The sequence below is a fragment of the Dipodomys merriami genome, unplaced genomic scaffold (genome assembly GCF_024711535.1).
Source record: "Dipodomys merriami isolate MVZ:Mamm:240054 unplaced genomic scaffold, mDipMer1.0.p SCAF_42, whole genome shotgun sequence".
Lineage (NCBI taxonomy): Eukaryota > Metazoa > Chordata > Mammalia > Rodentia > Heteromyidae > Dipodomys > Dipodomys merriami.
The window spans coordinates 10,913,003-10,935,336 of NW_027205826.1; positions in this window are offsets into that span (position 1 = coordinate 10,913,003).

A 22,334-nucleotide genomic window follows, 5' to 3' on the forward strand; every position below is an offset into this window, starting at 1 on the left:
GGTAAGGTGCCAGCTGAGCAAACAAGCTGAGTAAAAGTCTTGAGTCCCTGAGTTAAAGCCCTGGTACTGACAGGTGGAACAAAAACTTGGGTGAGCTTTGTGACCCGGTATTTGGTCACTACACTTTCCTGGCAGAGTGAATGAAGGTGAACCATCTAGGACACAACAGCTGTGCTGTTCCTCCCGCCCTGAACTCCCAGTGTTATCTGTTGTCTGTCTCACGATTGCTGTGCTTGGGTGCTTCACATTAGACAAGCATTTGGTGCCGCGTGTCTGGCCAGACCTTGGGAAGGTAACCCCATGAGCAGGGGAAGGAGATAGTCTTCTCAGAAGCAACGATGGGTGAGCTGTCACTCATGTCTAAATCTTGTTTCTGGGTTTTGATTTTTTAAATTCTGTTCTCAGCAGCAGTGTGAGAAAATGCCTTTCCCCACACATTCTGATCTTGTTACATGAGAGAAGAGCCTGGGCCTGGGGGGAGGGAGAGAGGCTCCTACTGCAGCGCCTTGAGTCTCGGTGATAGGAACTTAGTGAAAGGTGTGAGACTTACTTGAGAATTCAGAGCGAACATTTCTCACAGTTTGGGCAGAAGCCTTCATCAGGTTCTCTCCTGGTTTTTGGAGAGAATGGAAGAGTGGCCCTGCTCATGGCTTTATAAAGCTTAACACCAATTTAGAAAGGTTGGAGTGACTTGAGAGACAAAAAGATGGGCAGAAATCCTTTTGAAGTATGACATAAACATTGAAGGGGTTCCTAGGTGAGTGAGGAGCTCATTTAAACATTGAAGGGGTTCATGCCTGTAATCTAAGATAGGAGGCTGAGATCTGAGAGTATAGGTTCAAAGGCAGCATGAGCAGATAAATTTAACAGACTTGTATCTCCAATTAACCACTAAAAAGCTAGAAGTTGAACTGTGGCTTATATGGTAGAGTGCCAGCCTTCAGTGAAAAACTAATAGCATCCAGGCTCTGAGTTCCAAGTCCCAGTATTCGCTGTTGTGTGTATTCACTTGCTTACGTGTGTGTGCACATACACACACACACACACATACAAGCGAGCCAGGGAAGAGATGTAGTGAATAGTGAGTGGTATCAGGTAGATGGGAGACTTGCCCAGCAGAGTGGAGTTGGAATAGTGGGAGGGAGGGTTGGAAGAGGAGACAGCTGTGCCAAGGCTACAGACCTGAACAACCAGAGACCAATAGTGTCACTAACAGCCAGGGAATTGGCAGTCTTGAGAAAGAACAGCTCTTCTCAGTTGGAGGTGTTCAAATGGCAGACAGGAGAATCATTCATGTAGCGGGGGTAGGATTTGGACCCAGGAGAACGAATGAGTACTCTAGGGAGTAGCAGAGGGACACAGGATGTTGGGGGCTGGCCAGGTAAGTACTCTCAATTAAAGGATAGGAAGGAAGACAGAGAAAAGTAGAAAAAGAAATTGACAGATTCTATAGAACTCTGCCTTGGTTTGGTTGGGTACACCTGATCCTTGATGGGTGTCCATGGAGGCATGGTTTAAGTGGTGTAGTGCCAGCCAATGAGCAAAAACATCAGTTTGAGTGTTCAAGTGCAAAAACAAAATGCTGAAATAAGGATACAGGTTGACCCATTGTAGCAATGAGATGTATAACGAACATTGAAAACTAACTTTACAGCTTTTGGGGGGAGGGGATGAGGGAGGAGTTGGCGGGGTGGAAAGGGAAGGGATGGTAGGGAAAAAACAAAGAAGGGGGTAACAATGCTTGATAGGAAATGTACTCATTACCTTACTCATGTATCTGTAAGCCCCTCTGTACAGTATCTTTACAATAAAAACTATATATTAATAAAGTAAGCATAAGGAAAACAAACTAAAGAGTTCAAATCCAGGGACTGGGTTTGATTCCTTAGCACCATGTAAGCAGAAAAAGCCAAAAGTGGAGTTATGGGTAGAGCACTAGCCTTGAGTTGAAGAACTGAGGGACAGCACCCAGAGTTCAGGCCCCATGACCGCCAAAAAAAAAAAAAAAAATTTCAGTCTGGTGCTGCTGGCTCATTCCTGTAACCCTAGTGACTCAGGAGGCTGAGATCAGAAGATCCCAGTTTGAAGCCAGCCTGAGCAGGAAAGTCCATGTGACTCTTAGCTCTAATTAACCACCAGAGAACTAGAAGTGGAACTGTGACTCAAAGTGATAGAGCACTACCCTTGAGCACAAAAGCTCAGTGACAACACCCAGGCCCTGAGTTCAATCCTCATGACCGACCCAAAAAATAAATTAAAAAGTTCAAGTCCTGGTCTAGAACAAAAAAAGAAAGAAAGAAAAACTACTAGTTTTTTTTGGGGGGGAGGGGTAGTTATTTATTTTTGGAGGTGCTTGGATTTAAACTCAGGGTTCTATGCTTATTAAGCAAGTGCTCTACCACCCTGAGCCATGTCCCTGAGCCATTTGGTATTAGTTATTTTTCAGAGAGGAGCTCACATTTTACCTGGCACTGATCTTACCACACAGCTCGGTTACAGGTGTGAACCGCCACTTTTTTTTTTTTTGTTGTTGTTTGGTATAATGCATTTTCTGAATCCTGATTCCGCATTTTGTTAAAATATACCTTTGCATTGTAAAGACATTCAGCAGGTAGATTTCTGTTTCAAACAAAGTCATTCTAGTGGAATGATGAATTGTTCTCTGAGGCTACCATCAGTGCCTGCCTCTGAGAATCTAGATGTGGCACGCTGGGATTGATGTGCCCTTAGCTCTTGACTTTAACTGGCCACACCTGGTGCTGGATTCAGAACTGGGCTGGAAGGTTTCTCAAGTATATGCATTTGAGATAATGTGGCACTGTAGTGATGACAAGGCCAGAGCACTGGGGGTCGGGGCAGGGAAAGGCCAGTGAACAAGGGCAGGGCAGGGTTATCCAACACTCTTGCTTTCTTTCTGGTCTCTATTCCTAAGTTCTATTCCGGAATAGCCCAAAGGTGGAAGACTGACTCTGGAAAGGTTTGTGTTTTCGCCCTTTGTTCTGGGTGAGATGAGGGAATACCTGAGCAGGTTCAGTGAGCCAGTTAGTTGTTCAAGTCACCTTGGCTGGCAAAGGAAGGACACCTGCCCTCCAGAGGAAAGAACAGGAAATGGTTTTCACGCCACTCCCAGGCGAGCTCTCAATGTGACAAGCACGTCTCTGATTGGATGAGGCCAGCACTGAAGCAGTTTCTGTGGAGATGCTGAGCCAGACAAGTGGTTATTGCTGGGGCACAATCATGAGAAGGTTGCTAGGGAAGGGTCATGGAGACAGGAAATAAAGTGTTATGTCCCCTAAAAAATGTCCCCATCACATATGACCGGTGAGATTGCAGGAAGGGAGTTTTTGTGGAATTGCAAGCTGACAGACTACATGCCCAGCATAGTTTTACCTTTGATTGACACTTTTCCTGGGCTCAAACTTAAATACTCTATCAGCTACTTGACCTTCTGGTCGCTCAGTTCTTTTAATTATAAGAAGGTAGTTCTAAGCAGCATCCACCAGTGGGCTATTTTTTTTTTTTTTTATCAAGCATTTTCCTTCCAGCAGTTAGTGAAAGGTCATTGGCTTCAATGGGTGCTTTGTTTTTGGTGAGCAGCTGAAGATGAAAAAAGATATACAATCAATCTCTACTCCCTCCTGTTTGCTCATGGGCAGGACACTGTTTAATAGTCATTGTGGCATTTAGGATCGCAGTCTTTGGAAACATGCAGAAAAGTGCAAGTGCATCCCTTGCTGCTAACATTTCTCCAAAAGTAAACATCGGGCTGTGATTATGGTTAATAATGAGGTATTGATTGTCTGAAAATGTCACCGCCTGGGAACAGTTGGCACTGACACCACTAGATGGCGCTGCTCTCTCACACTGTCCAACTAGTAAGATTTAATTTTTTTATTTCCTTGCCTCAGGGTACCTTGCCTTTCAAGGTTGGTGAATGTCCTTGTAAAATAAGGTTCTGGATGAGATTTAGAGAACTGAAGTCCTGGGGTGCTATTGGGATGGAGTAGGGATGGGAGGGGTCAGACCAGAAGACAAATTACAAAGGCCTGCCCTTATGGGAGGGGAGGGCGGGAGGGAGAAGCAGTCCCCCCGCACTCTAATATAGCTAGGAGCTGGAGAGGAAGGAGCTAACAGTGGTGAGCCCTTTGGGGACTGCCTGGAGCAGTGTTTCCTAACCTTTTCCACTCCACAGCACCTCTGAGGATTTACTTTGGTGGCTGTTGGGGTGAGGGAGAACAGCTTGGAAATGGGGAACCAGGCCTAAAAAAGGTCTATCTAGCAGCCTTAGCTCCTGATTGCCTTTTGACCTTAGAGGAGTGAGGGACAAGTTGAACCTCAGTTTTCTTATCTTGAAGACAGAGTTCTTGGCAATCATCAGTCTTTGCTTTCAGCCAGGGAGGCTCTGGGCCACTAGGCATGAGGAATGTGTGTGCAATTAATTTGAAAAGAAACTCGCTAGCTGCTTAAACACAAGTAGTTCTCAATCCCTGCCCGCCCCCCCCCCCCCCAGTCCCCTTTTAGCACCAAATGAATGATTTTTATTTTTAAAAGACCATTGCCAGCACAAAAAGGACTGGAGGCATAGCTCAGCAGTACAGCACCCACCTAGCAAGTTCAAGGCCCTGAGTTCAAGCTCCAGTACTACTGCCAGAGAGACAGAGAGAGGGGAGGGGGGGAGGGAGAGAGAGAGAGAGAGAAGAAAAAGCCAGGTGCACAGGTGGCTTGCACTTGTAAATCATAGTTACTCAGGAGGCTGAGATCTGAGGATCATGGTTCAAAGGCAGCCCCAGCAGGCAAGTCCATGAGAGTCTTATTTCCACCAGCAAAAAGTCAGAAGTGGAACTGTGGCTCCAGTGATAGAGCAGCAGCCTTTAGCAAAAGAGCTCAGGGACAGTGCCCAGGCCCTATGTTCAAGCCTTAGTACGTGTGAATGCACGCACATGCGCAGAAAAGCAAAACAAAACAAAACCAAAAAACAAAGAGGAAAACAAACATCTTGGAAAATTATCCGTTCTTGGAACTTACTTGGTAGGTTATACTGAAAATTTTGCCCTTTTTATGCTATTTCTTAGAATGTGTGTATTTGTGTGCATATAGAAATCAGTGTCTTTTTTTCTTTTTTGAGAAGGGGGTTTTACTGTAGCCCAAACTGGCTGGGAACCCATAATCTTCCTGCCTCACTCTTCTGAATGCTGGGATTACAGGAATGCACCATCCTACCAGCTGAAACCTCTTCTTTCCTCATCATCTGTCCCCTGCCCACCTATGTACACAGCCCTGTTTTTCTCTCTCCTCCACCTCCATCCTCTGGCCCTACTCTCCAGATGACTGAGGAAAGCTGGATGGTCACTACCTCAAGGCCCAGCTGAGAAAAGTTCTTGGGGACTGAAGCCAATTAGTAACTGGGGCAGGACAGGGGTTTTGGAGACTCCCTCTGCTCTTCCTTCATGTGAAAGGGACAGGGTGGCAGGATGTAAGTGTGGCTTCTAGAAGGCCTGTTCTTACCCTTCCCACTGACTCTTCCTCCAGTTTTACCTACTTTCATTTGGCTTACTGGCAGTAGGGCTCTGAGACTGGTTATCTGCGTGCTAGGCCAAAGAGCGTAGGAGCCACGTGCACAACCCAGGGTGAGTTACAGAGGAGGAACCTCTTCTCTCTGTTGTCTTTAGTCAAAACAGCTGAGTTCAAATCCAGATGCTGGCAGTAATGTGTGGGTATAGCTTTGGACAAATCACCTAACCATTTCAAGCCACATCTAACCCAGCCTTCCACAGAATCTGGGAATATGGCTTCTTTTCATTTATATTCACGTGTACATATTTTCTTGAGGTATCTTACTAGAGATTAGCCCATTTGTTGAATTATTTCCTGCTTATTCATTTTTGTGTGTATGGTGCTGAAAATGGAACCCTGGGTCTCACACATGCTAAACAAGTGCTCTTCTACTGAGCCATACTCCCAGCCCTTGGGCTTGAACTCACAATCTCAAGCTCTCACTGTTTTGCTTTAGGCTGGTGTTCTACCACTTGAGCCACACCTATACTTCTGGCTTTTTCCTGATTAAATGGAGCTAAGAGGCTCTTGGATTTGTCTCCCTCAAGCTGGATTTGTGTTGAGATCCTTAGATCTCACTTTTCTGAGTAGCTAGGATTTCAGGCATGAGCCATTGGTGCCTGGATCTTTTTTTTTTTTTTTTTTTTTTGGGTCCAGTCGTGGGGCCTGAACTCTGGGCCTGGGCGCTGTCCCTCAGCTCTTCAGCTCAAGGCTAGCGCTCTACCACTTGAGCCACAGCGCCACTTCCGGCTTTTTTCTTTTTGCTTATGTGGTGCTGAGGAATCGAACCCAGGGCCTCGAGCATGCAAGGCAAGTGCTCTACCACTGAGCCACCTTCCCAGCCCCTGGTACCTGGCTCTTTGAAGTTTTTTTGTTTTTGTTTTTTCCAATCCTGGGATTTGAACTCTGGGCCTGTGTGCTGTCCCTGAGCTGCTTAGTGCTCAAAGCTAGTGCTCTTGAGCCACAGCACGACTTCCAGCCTTTTCTGGGTAGTTTATTGGAGATGAGAGTCTCACAGCTGGCTTGGGAAGTGCAATCCTCAAATCTCAGTCTCCTGAGTAGCTAGGATTACAGGCCTGAGCTACCAGGGCCCTTCTCTTTGAAGTACTTTGTGTGTGTGGGGTGAGGGGGTGGGGAGGAGGTTGTGGGGCCTGAACTCTGGGCCTAGGCGCTGTCCCTCAGCTCTTCAGCTCAAGGCTAGCGCTCTACCACTTGAGCCACAGCACCACTTCCGGCTTTTTCTGCCCATGTGGTGCTGAGAAATTGAACCTAGGGCCTCATATACTCAAGGCAAGCACTCTACCACTTAGCCACCTTGCCAGCCCTCTTTGAAGTATTTTAAAGCAAGGTTAGAGATGGCCTTGCTTTCCCAAGGCTTCAACTTACTCCTATGAAAAATAAGACCTTTTCTTATATCAGCACAACACCCTGATCAGATCTAACAAGGTAAGTAACAAGCAGTCTGGAATATTTGATTGCCAGTCTGTCTTCAAGTTTCCTTCAGGGCTCTGAACAAATTCTCCACTCTCTCACCTTGGCCTGTATCTAGGACCAGCAGCTTTTAACCATTTCTGGTTTTAGTGCATTTAGTGGTTACCTTCTTAAAGAACACGCTCCCCCATCCTTGCTGTTTTACTAACTACAATCCTTGCCTCTTGGCTTTCTGCTTTGATGGATGAGGGTTTAGCTCCCTTAGATTTTTCTCTTGTTTCCAGTGGGATGTCATCATATTTTAGTTCCTCTGTTTGATGGCACTAGTTAAGGCTTTGTTTTGGGCTCAGTTGTGCCCCTACACCAAAGTGTTCACTGCAGGTGCCACAAGCATGACATTATTTGGAAATAGCATTTTTGAAGATGGAATTCAGATGAGGTCCTACTGTCACCTGAACAATGGATCTCAACCAGCACACCAAAATAAATAAACCGAGAGTTTAGGGCATCTAAACAACCTGTCTTTGCTTCTGGCAAGAGAAGAATTCAGACAAGGCTTGGACATAATTGAAGATGATAGAATAGTTTACTACAAAACAGAGTGGAGAAAGAGAGCACATGGCAAAGATGTGCCACAGGAATGGAGAAGTTTAGCTCATGTCTGCCATCTTTTTCTTTTAGGACTTGAACTCAGGGCCAGGGTGCTCTCCCATAGCTTTTTTGCTCAAGGTTGTCACTCTTATCACTTGAGCCACTTCTGGCTTTTTGGTAGTTAACTGGAGATGAGAATCTCACAGACTTCCTGCCTAAGCTGCAATCCTCAGATCTCAACCTCCTGAATAGGATTACAGGTGAGCTACCTTATTATTCATTGGTTATTCTTTTTTCTTTTTGCCAGTCCTGTGGCTTGAACTCAGGGCTTGGGCACTGTCCCTGAGCTGCTTTTGATCAAGGCTAGCACTCTACTACTTGAGTCACAGTGCCACTTCTGGCTTTTTCTGTTTATGTGGCACTTAGGAATTAAACCCCGGGCTAGGTAAGTGCTAGGCAAGCACTCTACCACTAAGCCACCTTCCCAGCTCCTGGTTATGCTTCTTATGCATTTGTTTCTGTTGGTGGACACCAGGAAGGTGCTCTATGTCTTATTCAATGACCCTTGAAATGGGGTTGGTATTCCTAGAGCTTTGACTTGAATGAGGTGGTCTGATGCCACAGCTAGTGTGTTTAACAGTCATCCATACTGTGGGAGGACTCAGGCCACATGGTGTACCACTCCAGGGGTACCATTTTCCCAGAGGAGGGCATGAATGTGAATGAATGGCGGCCCTTGGGGTGGGCAGTGCAGTGGTAGTGGCCTTCTACTTAGAACTTTTTTTTTTTTTCAGTTGTGGGGCTTGAACTCAGGGCCTGGGCACTGTCCCTGAGCCTCTTTGTGCTCAAGGCTAGTGCTCTACTACTTGAGCCACAGCACCACTTCTGTTTTTTTTTGGGGGGGAGGGTCCGGTCGTGAGGCCTGAACTCTGGGCCTGGGCGCTGTCCCTCAGCTCTTTGGCTCAAGGCTAGCGCTCTACCACTTGAGCCACAGTGCCACTTCTGGCTTTTTTCTCTTTTTTTGCTTATGTGGTGCTGAGGAATCGAACCCAGGGCCCCAGGCATGCAAGGCAAGCCCTCTACCACTGAGCCACCTTCCCAGCCCTGGAGATAAGAATTTCATGGGGACTTTTCTGCCTGGGCTTCGATCCTCTGATCTCAGCCTCCTGAGTAGCTAGGATAGCAGATGTGGCCACTGGCACACAGCTTCTGTTTAGAATTTAAAGAGAAGCAAATTGAAAATGGTTTATGAAGCTGGGGCATTGGTGGCTCATACCTGTAATCCTAGCTACTCAGGAGGGTGAGATCTGAGGAAAGCCCATGAGACTCTTCAGTTAACCACCAGCAAACCAGAAGGGGAGTTGTGGCTCTAAGGGGTAGAGTGCTAACCTTGAGCAGAAAAGCTCAGGGACAGCGCTCAGGCCCTAAGTTTAAGCCCCATGACCTACAGAAGAGAGAGAGAGAGAGAAAAAAGAACTTAAAGAGAAGGCTTAGAAATGATACGCTTAGGAGGCAAAGCTCACTGCAGAGGGTCTTTTTAGCTCTGGATTTATAAGACGCTCTTAAGGTCCTGGTTCTTGGGCCTGAGAAGTCTCCTGCCTATACAAACATTTGTTTAGGAAAGGAGAGCCCAGCATGGGCCATGCTCTGACACTAGCCATGTCAGGGCACTGACTCGGCTTGTGTTCAAGACTTCCTCCCTTGGCCACCGCAGTCTTATTGAGCAATATATTACGAGTGTGCCTCACTCTGCTGATGTGTTATGGATAAATCATTAAGGAGGCAGCTCACCGCGGTGATGTATTGGTGTAATAGATCATCAGAGTGAAGTCTTCTCCTGACATATGGGCTGGCTCAAAGGGTGGTGTCATTCAGGGAAGAATTAGCCCAGCAGCAGCTCTGGCTTAATTACAGGATAAAAGGTTTGTGAATGATAGGCTGAAGGCTGCAAGCACCAGCATTTTGATTCTTGATGTAAAAATATAATTGGACTTCCTGAGAGAAGTTTTGATTATTTTCAAACAGCCTCCTGCTTTATCACAACAGCACAACTTGCCGTGTGACTGCGGGGGTACCTTTTATCAAAGTGGGGGGATCTCTAGGCCCTTTTCACATCTGAATTATTGTTCTCCTTTCAGTTTGTAGGTCACAGAATGAGTTAAAGGAGGTAAAATCCAAGAGGCCTGCCTTTCAGGCCTTCAGAATAATGTCCTTAACAACTGGACCATTGGAATGGAGTGATTTATTCCAGTATCACTAAGGCAGGCTATGGTTCTCAGCTAGTCAGCTGGATTTGTGCGCATGTGCGGGGAGGAGAGGGGTGGTTGGTGTGGACATTAGCATCTTTGCAGTGATAATGTTTATCCAACAGGCACCTAACATTATGCTAAAGGCTTTACATGTATTATTGAGTCTTATTTAATCCACAGGACAACATGGTGAGACAGGCGTTAGTCCTCTTCTCATTTTCCAGATGAGAAAACCAGCCAGGAGCCGGCCTTATCAGCAAGGTCGCACAGCTGGCTCAGTGGCAGGGAACACCTAATGCTGATGCTGCAGGTGACCCTCAGAGTTTCCCATCCTTTTAAGATACGTAAATCAGACTTTATGTTTCTTGTTTTGGTAGAACTGAGATTTGAACTCTGGGCCTTGTGCTTGCATAACAGGCATTCTACCATTTGAATCATACCCCCAGTCTAAATTTGTCTTTATTTTTTTACTCCCCCACTGGTCCTGGGGCTCAAACTCTGGGCCTGGGTGCGTTCTCTGAGCTTTTGTGCTCAAGGCTAGTACTCTACCACTTGAGCCACAGCTCCACTTCTGGCTTTTTGTGGTTAATTGGAGATAAAAATTACTTCAAGCCAGGCGCTGGTGGCTCACGCCTGTAATCCTAGCTACTCAGGAGGCTGAGATCTGAGGATCACGGTTCAAAGCCAGCCTGGGCAGGAAACTCCGTGAGACTCTTATCTCCAATAAACCACTAGAAAACCAGAAGTGGTGCTGTGGCTCAAGCGGTAGAGTGCTTGTTTTGAGCTGAAGAGCACATGAACAACGCCCAAGCCCAGAGTTCAAGCCCCATGACTGACAAAAAAAAGAAAAAGTTGCTTCGACTTTCCTTCCCTGGCTTGCTTTGAACTATGATCTTAGCCTCCTGAGTAGCTAGGATTACAAGTGTGAGCCATGGGTACCAAGCTCTGATACATTATTCTGTAATCTTGGGCAAGTTACTTTCAGCAGTCTTCACTGTGCTCATCTGCAACACAATAAACACTGCCTCTGCTTGGCAGTGTTGTAGGGATTAAAAGTTCCTGGATAAGCAAGCATGGAGGGCTCACATCTGCAATTGTAGCAATACAGGAGGCTGAGATCTGAGGATCCAGGTTCAAAGCCATCTTGGGCAGGAAAGTGTGTGAGATTCTTATCTCTGATTAACCACCAGAAAGCCAGAATTGGAGCTGTGGCTCATGGGGTTGAGCACTAGCCTTGAGCAAAAAAAAGCTCAGGGATAGCACCCAAGCCCTAACTTCAAGCCCCAGGACAGGCACCACAATAAAAAAAAGAAAAAGAAAAATGTCCTGGATATTAGGAACTTAGCATTCTGTCAATATGAGACATGGTCATGACTCTAACTTCTTGGAATAGCAAGACTGCATCCAGACAAAACTGACATGTGTGCTTGGCTTCTATCCAAACCCAGGCTTATGTAAAGTGATGTATTCCCTAGGTGTAACTAGACAGAAAAATTCTTAGCATGAAAAGTTGATGAAACTTGGCTCCTGGACATTGACTCAGGGTTGTTCAAAAGTAGGTATTTGCAGGGAGCCTTTTGATAAAGAAGCCACTTATTCTGGCCTCTAAAATCAAGGCCATCTCCTTGTGAAGGGTAGAAATCCAGGTGAGATAAGATGGATAATCCTGTATTGCAGAATTTATTAAAGATGTCCAGATTAAAAATTGGGTTGTCTGTCAATCAATCAAGCTGCTTTCTACATTTTTCTGTCGTTTACTAAAAATACCCTGGTATAAAGCTGAGTCCTCTAAGGACCTCATACATGCTAATAGCCCTTCCCCTTCCATTTGGAAGGACAAGTCTGGTTACATTCCTTAGCAGAGGTCCTTGGATTTGTCCTTGCCTTATGAAGGCTTTATTTACAAACTCTCCCCAGTCATAAGGTTTTGAGGGTGCATGGGTGGAAGTAATCAATGGAGCGCGGAGCACTTTCTCCCTAGCACCATGGCCACTGCTGGGTCTTGCAGCTTGAGAGACAAGGCTGCCTGTACCACAGCCTGACCCTATGATGAAGCCCTTTCCTCTGTTGGGTCTTACTCAAAGCTGGCAGGCTTCTGTGCTACTTGGTAAATGAGTGGATTAGAGTGGTGTACCAAAGTGTGGTCCACGGTGGGCCTCAGAACTCACGGAGCCTAGCAGACATCACCTTGATTGGTGGAGGGAGCTGAATCTCAACTTTTTCACTCAAAGCCCCTCCTATTACTTGAGCTGGACCTCTACTTCCATCACTTAAGATTTTTGTGTAGCCAGGTATAGGTGGCTCAGGCCTGTAATCCTAGCTACTCAGGAGGCTGAGATCTGAGGATTGCAGTTCAAAGCCAGCCAGGGCAAGAAAAGATCGTGAGACTCTTACCCCAATAAGCCACTGAAAACCAGAAGTGGTGATGTGGCTCAAGTAGTAGAGCACTAGCCTTGAGCTGAATAGCTCAGGGACAGTGCCCAGGCCCAGAGTTCAAGCCCCATAACTGACAAAAATGAAAAAACACATAGTGAGTATGTGTGTGTGTGTGTGTGTGTGTGTGTGTGTGTGTGTGTGTGTGTGTGTGTGTGTGTGTGTGTGTCTGTGTGTTGGTCCTAGGGCTTGAACTCAGGGCCTGGGCACTGTCCCTGTACCTTTTTTTATCTTTTATTTCTTGTTGATCATGGGGCATGAACTCTGGGCCTGGGTGCTATCCCTTAGCTCTGCAGCTCAAGGCAAACACTCTACCACTTGAGCCACGGCACCACTTCCAGTTTTCTGGTGGTTTATTGGAGATAAGAGTCTTACAGACTTTCCTGCCTGGGCTGGCTTTGAACTGTGATCCTCATATCTCAACCTCCTGAACAGCTAGGATTACAGGCGTGAACCACTGATGCCAGCATTTTTTTTTCTCTTAAAGCTAGCACTCTGCTACTGTGAGCCATAAATCCAATTCTTCATGTGGTTAATTAGAGGTAAGAGTCTCACCAGTACCTAGCACTGGTAGCTCATGCCTATAATCCTACCTACTCAGGAGGTTGCTGGTTCTGAACCTTGATCCTCAGATCTCAGCTTCCTGAGTAGCTAGGATAACACAAGTGAGCCATTGGTGCCTGGCCAATTAAGATTTATTTTAAGAGGGCTGAGAGTATGGCTTAGTGGTAGAGTGCTTGCCTAGCATGCATGAAGCCCTAGGTTCAATTCCTCAGTACACTGGAAGTGTACTAGAAGTGGCGCTGTGGCTCAAGTGGTAGAGTATTAGCCTTGAGCAAAAGAAGCTCAGGGAGACTGCCCAGGCCCCGAGTTCAAGCACCAGGATTGGCAAAAAAGAAAAAAAAAAGATTTTTTTAAGAGAACAAGAAAGCCCAACCATTCCTTTAATTTAAATAGAACCCCCGTCTAAAATTTTCTGTGAACAGAATTGTTATTTGATTTTAAAAAGAAAGCCACCTTAAATTTGGTTTGGGAAGCCGGGCGCTGGTGGCTCACGCCTGTAATCCTAGCTACTCAGGAGGCTGAGATCTGAGGATCGCGGTTCAAAGCCAGCCCGGGCAGGAGAGACCGTGAGACTCCTATCTCCAATAAATCACCAGAAAACCGGAAGTGGCGCTGTAGCTCAAGTGGTAGAGCGCTCGCCTTGAGCTGAAGAGCTGAGGGACAGCGCCCAGGCCCAGAGTTCAAGCCCCACGACCGACAAAAAAAAAAAAAATTTGGTTTGGGATTGATACATCAGTAAAGAGACTCAAACATGAATATGTAATCAATACTTAAAATATCGTTGAGTGAAATGTTTGACAGTTGAGTTGCTGCTTTTATATACTATTTTCATTGTATATAAATTATAAAGAAGCGCTTATAAATCAATACATATATACAGAGGACAATTTAATTGGCTTACCTTGAGTCAGCTGATCCCCCCTGGCCAATCAGCTATGGCCAGTGAATGCTGTAGACACAGACTTAGAAGACATATTTTTTTTTCTAGTGCTTTTTGCATGCTTCCACCACCTTTTCTTTTCTGATATTGACCGACATACTGCTTCATGCATCCAGCCCATGTGTGGAGAGAACAGCAAGGGAGTAGCTTTGAAGGCAAAACACTCGGGTTGAATGGACCAAACTGTGATTTTTCAGTAGGTCCTTGTCTTAGAGTCTGGTTCCTCGATGAATTAAGTTTTGTGTGTTTGATGGGGTGGGGGTGAGGGTGTGGGGGGGTGTGGGGTGGGCAATGCATTATAAGCAGAGAGGACTAAGTACAAGCCTGCCAAAAGTGAGCCATAAGCTCCTTGATCATAGAGTATGCACCTGCATCCTCATCCAAGGATACCCCAGAGAGCATTCTGATAGGGGGGCTTTGGAGTTGTCACAGCACAGGCTCTGTCATTGCAGAGGCCATTGGCGAAGGCCTCTTCCTTTACCTCCCAAGTTCTGTGGCAGAACTGGGCCCAGCTCTGAACCAGGAGGCCCTCTTTCTACAACAGGCTCCTCACCTCTTCCCCAAGACCCAATCTTGCAGTTCAGTCCCCAGGGCGGTTCATCACAGGCCCAGCCTTCATGGAGGCCCATTGCCTCTCACCACAGGCCTCTCCACAGACCCACTTGGATAAGCACTAATGCCATTATCTTCCCGAAATTAAAATCAAGCCTCAACCTATAATGTTTCACGGAGAGGGAATTGGGGTTATATATTCCTGCGTTGAGCGGTATTCTATTTCAGTCATAGCATTTAATTATGATTGGTATGTTAGTGCCCACCGGAGCATAACAAATTGTCATTATGTTATTCTGCTGAGTCTAATTTAATTGGCAAGTTGTCACAAAAGCAATTATCCATCATTTATTTTGTTGCCATAACCACATCTCCAAGAGCACCTGCTGTCTGCGAGGAGAAATGCGCCCCAGTCTCTCAGCCCTGGATCCAGGCCACTTATCTGACACAAAGACATTGCTTCCCCTTCTGATTTAAAAATATGTTCCTCATTTCCTGCTGTGGTCTGATGAATCCTCTGGGTGTGGTGGGGCATAGGGTGGGGGTGGAGGGAGCCTCAAAGTGCCACAGGAAATTCATGGGCTCTCGAGTCACGTGGGAGCCCAACCTGAGGCTGGAGGCCTGCCCTGCCCTGCCCATGTCACATGTCCTGGTGTGCTGGGGCATGAAGGAGGTAAGGGGGTGGGTGTAGGGGGAGTCCAGGACCTGACTGGGTTAGACTTGGGTCTGTCAGCTGTTTCAGTGGCCATCTTGGTGATAGGTTTATAAATATTTGTTGCCCTTTCTTCCTGAGACACGCCCCGTGCTCACTCCCTGGGAAGCAAGATCATTTGTCCGTTTTGTTAAGAACCTGACGTCCAGACCACCGAAGGCCCCAAGTCCTGAGGGTCTGGGGTTAGGGCCAGGGGGTCTGTAAAGGTCTCTGAAGTCCAAAGACTCTTTCCATTCGGATCAAATAGGAATAGTCAAACCTAGTCTTGCAAGAGTCTCAGGGGGAGTAGAGGGGATGGTTCCCGGTCCTCCTAAATGCCAGACTTCAGTTGGCCCTATTTCACTTGTATGCATCAGGCTGAGAGGCGGCTAAAGGGCAAGGAAGAGAGGAAAAGGCTAGGGAAAGGTCACTAGAACAGTGACAGTGTTGGCCAGATCTCCCAGGAGCCTCTGCTTCTAGAATCTTGGAGATGCTGTGAGCCATGTCTACCTAGCTGCTTGTCTTTGCTTGAACTGGAGCCCCTGAACCCAAGCCCAGTGAGAATATGAGAGGAGGCAGAGGCAAGTAATGTCATGTATTTTTTTCCTCTTCTGAATCCAGGAAGCTAGGCAGTCCTAGGGGAAGATAAAGCCTTAGGTCTATGTGCTGTGAACTGGAAGCAGGTGGAAAATTACTGATCTTGTTCTTGCTTCTGGGATGCTCTCATTAGCACTGTCAACAAGGGACTCATTAAAAACAAAAACAAACCCTAAAACAAACAAAAACTCAAATTCCAGCTAAAAACAATCCCCTTCCCAAAACACCCTACTACTTTATTGCAAAGGGGAAAAAAATGAATCAGAACTTTAAATAACAGCTTTTTCCACTGGGTCAGTCAGCAACAATTCCCAAGCTACCTATTTGGGAATACTGGAAAGTTACCAGATTCTTAAACACTGGCAGACTATCTTGTAGAATTCTTAAAAACAAACAAATAAACAAACCTTTCTTATTGTAGTTGATGACAAACTGGGGATGTGTCAGGGTCCTCTCTCCTGGGTCAGTATTATCCTTCAGGAACATTCTTCATGGCTGAGAAGTCACTCCTGTTATCATTAGTAAAAATGTCCAGGGTCCAATCTGAGGGTTCAGAGCTTGTAGAGTTAATATTGGTGCAGGATCATGTTCAATGTATGGGGAGGGACTGTGCACAAGGGTGCTTGCTTGCATCATGAGTGGGTGGATAAATTAGTGCCAGCTCTGTGGAAAGTTGGCTAAATAGGTGACGAGCCATTTAAAAAAAAGTGCATCATCTTTGGCTCAGGAATTCTACTTGCATAAGCACATTGCTTGAAAGACGGAAGGTGTTGACTCTGGTGTTATTTATAATAGCAAAAGCAAAGACTAAGGGAAAGAACAAACCAACTTGGAATTTTGTTTTTGTTTCTGGGAGGGATGTGGAGACATGAGAACTCATTATGTAATTTTGTAAAGTAAGCATTTCTCTCTCCTCCCTCTCTCTCTCTCTCTTTCTTTTTCCTTCCTTCCTTCCTTCCTCCCTCCCCCTCTCTCTCTTTTCTTCCTCCCTCCCTCTTTCTCTCTCTCTTTCTCTCTCTTTCTTTCTCTCTTTCTTTCTTTCTTTCTCTCTTTCGTTGGTTGTGGTGCTTGAACTCAGGGCCTGGGCTTTGTCCCTCAACTTTTTCTGCTCAAGACTAGCACTCTACCACTTTTAGCTACAATGCCACTTCTGGTTTTCAGGTGGTTAATTGAGATAAATGTCTCACAGACTCTCCTGCCTAGGCTGGCTTCAAACCATGATCCTTAGATCTCAGCCTGCTGAGTAGCTAGGATTACAAGCATGAGCCATGAGCACCCAGCAGCACTTATGTTCTTGATTACATTATTGTCTATAGCACATTCTATGTCACAGTGAGTTTTTATTCACTTTAAGGTCAGGGATCATGTGCAATAATTCTTCTGTCACCTCCACAGTAACCTGGCCACAGAGTTATGGAAGAAATGTTGCATCTGTTTGCCATTCTTTGAATAAATGCAACACTTCCCAAAGGTGCCAGACCCTGAGGATGGAGACGTAAGGCAAAGGGGGTCTTGCTCTAAAGGAGCAGTCAGTCTGGAGGGCACTCACAGGATACCTAGGGGTATCTGCCCAGGAGGGGCCTCTAGGTCGGCTTGTGGCAGGTCTAGGAACGCTTTTGTGGTGTTTGAGCTGAGTTTTGAAGGTTGCTAAGTGAACTACAGAAAACGACGGAGAGAAAGAGGACCATTTATTTACTGCAGATCAAAGAGTGAATTTTGGAAAAGCTACTTTCTTCTCTCTCTCCACTGAGTGTGAGGATTATAAGTCAAGCTCTACAGATTTACCAAAACAACATTATATCTACAGTTAATAATAATAAAGAACAACATATTTCACATTTAAAACTTAAGTGGATAGATCTCATGGTCTTTAAAAAAAATAAAGTTATAATCCAGCTTTATTTTTCTTTAAGAGATTCTTTTTAAAGTTTTATTAGCATAAATTCACTGCACAAAGGGGTTTCGTTGTGATATTTGTAACTCATTGTGATATTCTTACAACTTAATTTGCAATATTTTTTGGATCAAATTTATCCTGTCTGGGCCTCACACCCCTTCTATTTTTAGTGTCAGGGCGGGGGTGGGGGCATTCATTGGAGAGAAGTCTCAGATTTGTCTTCCAAGGCTGGCTTCAAATGGCAATCCTCAGATCTCAGCCTCCAGAGTATGTAGGATTACAGGTGTGAGCCAATGGCCTACAGCTGAAGTAATTTTTCCAGAGAGAGAGAGAGAGAGAGAGTCATAGATGCTGACTGCAGTCCACTTCAATTTTCCCAGCCTCCTCTCCAGTTTCCCTGCATGAGTTCTTTTTCTTTGCTCTAACTTCAGTCTCCTGTTTTATGGTATCACCTGCTGTTTGCTAGTTCCATGTCTTTGCCCATTAAGTAAGAAAAGGCTGAAAGCTGACATTCACAAGAGAAGCTGACAGGAAGGTACAAAAATGATCAATTCTTACTAAGCCAAAAGGCATGAAGATCCATAAGGCAAATGAGAAATAACATCCCTAATATATAATCTGCTAAGAATAAAGAAGAAACTTTAAAAAAATGGACAGAGGGTGGGAACATCTCTCATCTTAAAGATGAGAGAATACAAATACATGGCTAATACACCTCTGATACACACTCGACTCTGTGTAGTGAAATAACAATATCATTTTCACTCAGCAGATAGCCAAAATTAAAGATTGATTACATGAAGTATTGTTAAGTCTGTGGGTAAACAGGAACTCTTGTGGATTGTTAATGGTTAGGTGAAGCGCTAAACCCTTTTGCAAAAGCAGTCTCAAGGTGGCTATTAGAATTAAAAATGAACAGATCCTTTAACCTACCAACATAAATTTTGGGAATGTATTCTGTAGAAATAATAGTAGCAGTGTGAAGTTATATATTCACATGGATATGTATGTATACATCCAATATTTATTGTAGAATTGTTCCCAGTAACAATAGTAGGGCAGAATTTGGTTCATTAATAAAGGGATATTTAGCAGATTATTATATATTCGATAGACTATTCTAGAACTATTGAAAGGCAAATTAGACTAATATTGACCTGAAGGAATCCCTATGGTAGCATTTAAGTAACAAAATTTAAAAAAAAACTAAACTCAAGCTTGAGTTGGGCCATATTTTAGTGTGCAGGACATACTAGGGGGCAGGACAGATAGGCAGGAAGCAGGTATGTACCATTGATTTCAAAGAAAGATCCAGGCTAGGCACCTGTGGCTCACACCTGTAATCCTAGCTACTCAGGAGGCTGAGATCTGAGGATCTCGGTTCAAAGCCAGCCCGAGCAGGAAAGTCAGTGAGACTCTTATCTCCAATAAAACCACCAGGACTGGAAGTGGTGCTGTGGCTCAAGTGGTAGAGCATTCACCTTGAGCTGAAGAGATGAGGGACAGCCCAGGCCCAGAGTTCAAGCCCCACAACTGACCAAAATAAAAAGAGGGAGAGAGAAAGATCCAGAAGGCTATATACTTCAGGAAGATCATGGTGGTAGCTTAAGCTGATAGGGACTGGAGTGAAGGAAGGGGATATATTAAAAATCTGTATTGTTGAGGGAAGAGATGACATTGTCCAAAAAGAAAAGTACTCTTGCTGGACTCTGGTGGCTCACACCTGTAATCCTACCTACTACTCAGGAGGCTGAGATCTGAGGATTGTGGTTCAGAGCTAGCCCAGTCAGGAAAGTCCATGAGACTCTTATCTCCAGTTAACCACCAGAAAACCAGAAGAGGTGCTGCTGCTCAAAGTGGTAGAATGCTAGCCTTGAGCAAAAAAGCTCAGGGACAACACCCAGGCCATAAGTTCAAGCCCCATGACAGAGGGTAAGAAGTCTCTGTTGTTTGACTTGTTACAATGAGCACATACTATATTTATAATTATAAAGATTAATAACTTGGGAGTGCTGGGTGCTGGTGGCTCATGGCTGTAATCCTAGCTACTCAGGAGGCTGAGATCTGAGGATCACAGTTCAAAGCCAGCCCAGGCAGGAAAGTCCATGAAACTCTTATCTCCAATAAACCACCAGAAAACCGGAAGTGGTGCTGTAGCTCCAAGTGGTTGAGCGCTAGCATTGAGCTGAAGAGCTGAGGGACAGTGCTCAGGCCCAGAGTTCAAGCCCCATGACTGACAAAAAACAAAAACAAAAAATAAAACAAAACAAAACAAAAAAACTTGGGAGGTCTGTGAGTTAAGGGAGTAAGAGCTGATGTCTTGTTTGTCTCCCTTTGGCTTCTCTTCTATTCAGATGAGCTAATTAAACCAAAGTGAGATAGCTCTCATTTCCTTGGTTAAATAGGTTTAGATCCTGGGATAAACACGGAATCATTTACATACGTAATGACCCTCGCTTTTTACCAGTGAACTCCAGTAATGAATTAATTAGAGCCATTCAGCTCCAACTTGCCTCCCCTAGGCTGACCTTTCGTTTGGCTGTGGGTTGGGCTGTGGGTATTGGCGGGAAGCAGGTGTATTGTTAGGGTTTTTGTACAAATGTAGCAGGATGAACTCTGTGTCATCTCTGGGGCATCAGAAGGCCTTTGGACCCTTCTCTCTAGGAAGGGACCCCTTTCGAAGGTAGGAGGCTAAGCCCAGGAAACATCTGCCAGCTTGACAGCAGAGCCATTGCTTCTCAGCCACACTGGGGAAACCCTTTCTTCTGAGCTACTCCCTGGAGGTCACAGTCCCATGGTCACCATGGCAACTCCTTTCAGGGTATGACAGAGGGGGTGGAAGAGAAGAGTGAGAGACTTACCAGGGGGCCCCAAGGAGAAAGCCATTTGCACACGGGCTTTCAAAGTCTCAGTGATTACGTGGGTACATGGGGAGCTGCTTTATATAGGATGTGTTATTTCTGGAAAGTTGCATTAGGGTCACTTATTTTTTTTTCTTTTTGGATAATATTTTATAATTTTATTTTAAGCACACCACTGGGGCTCCCCATGGGAAGAAACCTGTTGTGAGTTCTTTTGTAAAGTTGAATAAAGACCATGAGTGTTCTTTTACTACAAGCAATTGATGTTCAGATGTGAAGTTGGTTTTAAAGTTCAGCACCCTGGTTGTTTGGGGTTTGGAAAGTAGAGGATCGTAAGAGTGTGGGAGGTAGTTGAGAGGAATCTATTTTGAGTAATACATGGGTAGCATTTGGATTGTCCGGTTGTTGTTGTTGTTGTTGGTTGTGGGGCTTGAACTCAGGTCCTGGGTGTTGTCCTTGAGTTTTGTCCACTCAAGCCTATCGCTCTATCACTTTGAACCACAGCGCCACTTCCGGTTTTCAGATGGTTAATTGGAGATAAGAGTCTCAGGGACTTTCCTGTTGGGGCTGGCTTTGAACTGCAGTCCTCAGATCTCAGCTTCCTGAGTCACTAGGATTATAGGTGGTAGCCCCTGGTGGCCGGCAGCTCTGTGTAAGACTGGGTTCTATCAAGATCTCAGGGCAAAGAGCTGCTCTCCAGGGAAAGCCGCAGGATGAAGAAGCTACACTGCAGATAGCGAATGCAGCAGAATCTCCATGGAGAGTCCTGGATTATAAATTCCACATAGGGGCTGGGAAGGTGGCTCAGTGGTAGAGTGCTTGCCTTGCATGCACAAGGCCCTGAGTTTGATTCCTCAGCACCACATAAACAGAAAAAGCAGGAAGTGGTGCTGTGGTTCAAGTGGTAGAGTGCTAGCCTTGAGCTAAAAAACTGAGGGACGGTGCCCAGGCCCAGAGTTCAGGCCCCATGACTGACAAAAAATGAATAAATAAAATACAACAAAATAAAAATAAACTCCACCTAAAGGTTTACCATCTTGAATCAAAGGAACTGGGCCTTTCACACTCCAATTGAGCACATGTTGGCTGTGGTCACCCAGGGAAAAGGGTGAAATTCTGTGGAATAAAGCAGCTCCCGTGCCCAAGGGCAATCTACTGAAAACTATCAGATGGGGGCTGGGGAATATGCAGAGCCGGTGACAGCTATTCCCTGAGGGCTTCCCAGGATTTTAATGGCTACCACTGACACCAAGAATGATATGCACAGAGCTCTCCATGGGCTCTAGCATTACAAAGTATCAGCAAAATGGGGTTCACTTTCCCTAACAAGGTATGGGAGGGAACAAGATGATATTACACTTAGTGGCTGCAAAGATTTCTGATGATTATGTCATCCTGGTAGCCCAGGCCTGGCACATCAAAGCTTTGAAGTATAATACTCAGATCTCAGCCTCCTGAGTGACTAGGATTACAGATGTGAGTCACGTCATGGGCATTGGGCTAAGGGAGAGGACTTCAGAGCAGCTATTAGAGAGGAGCCAGCCAGATTCCTTCTACTTCCTGTCCCCCCCCCACTCCCATCCCCCAAGCCTCAGGTTTTAGATCTTTCCACAGGCCCAAAGACAATGAATTCTCATATTACTCCTATTACTCTTCCTCTATTTCTGGGGTCTTTCCATGTCTGTGTTCTGCAGACTGCTGGCATTTCAGGTGAGCTAGGTCACCTGAAGATGTTATCCTAACTTCTTCTGGGTCTTCCTGCCAGAAGCTTAAGCAGCAGCACGTCTATGTTTAACCTTGTATGCCTCAGTTGCTTCTGTCTTCCTGGACCTGGATGGTCCTCCCCCCCCCTCCTCCCCCGCCCCGCCCACTTCCCTGCCAAACTGCTTGGAGTGACAGGTGGGCATTTTGAGAGACGTGTGTTAACATGCGTGGAGTGGCAGGATTTGAGCATCAAATCCTTTTTGATGGAATA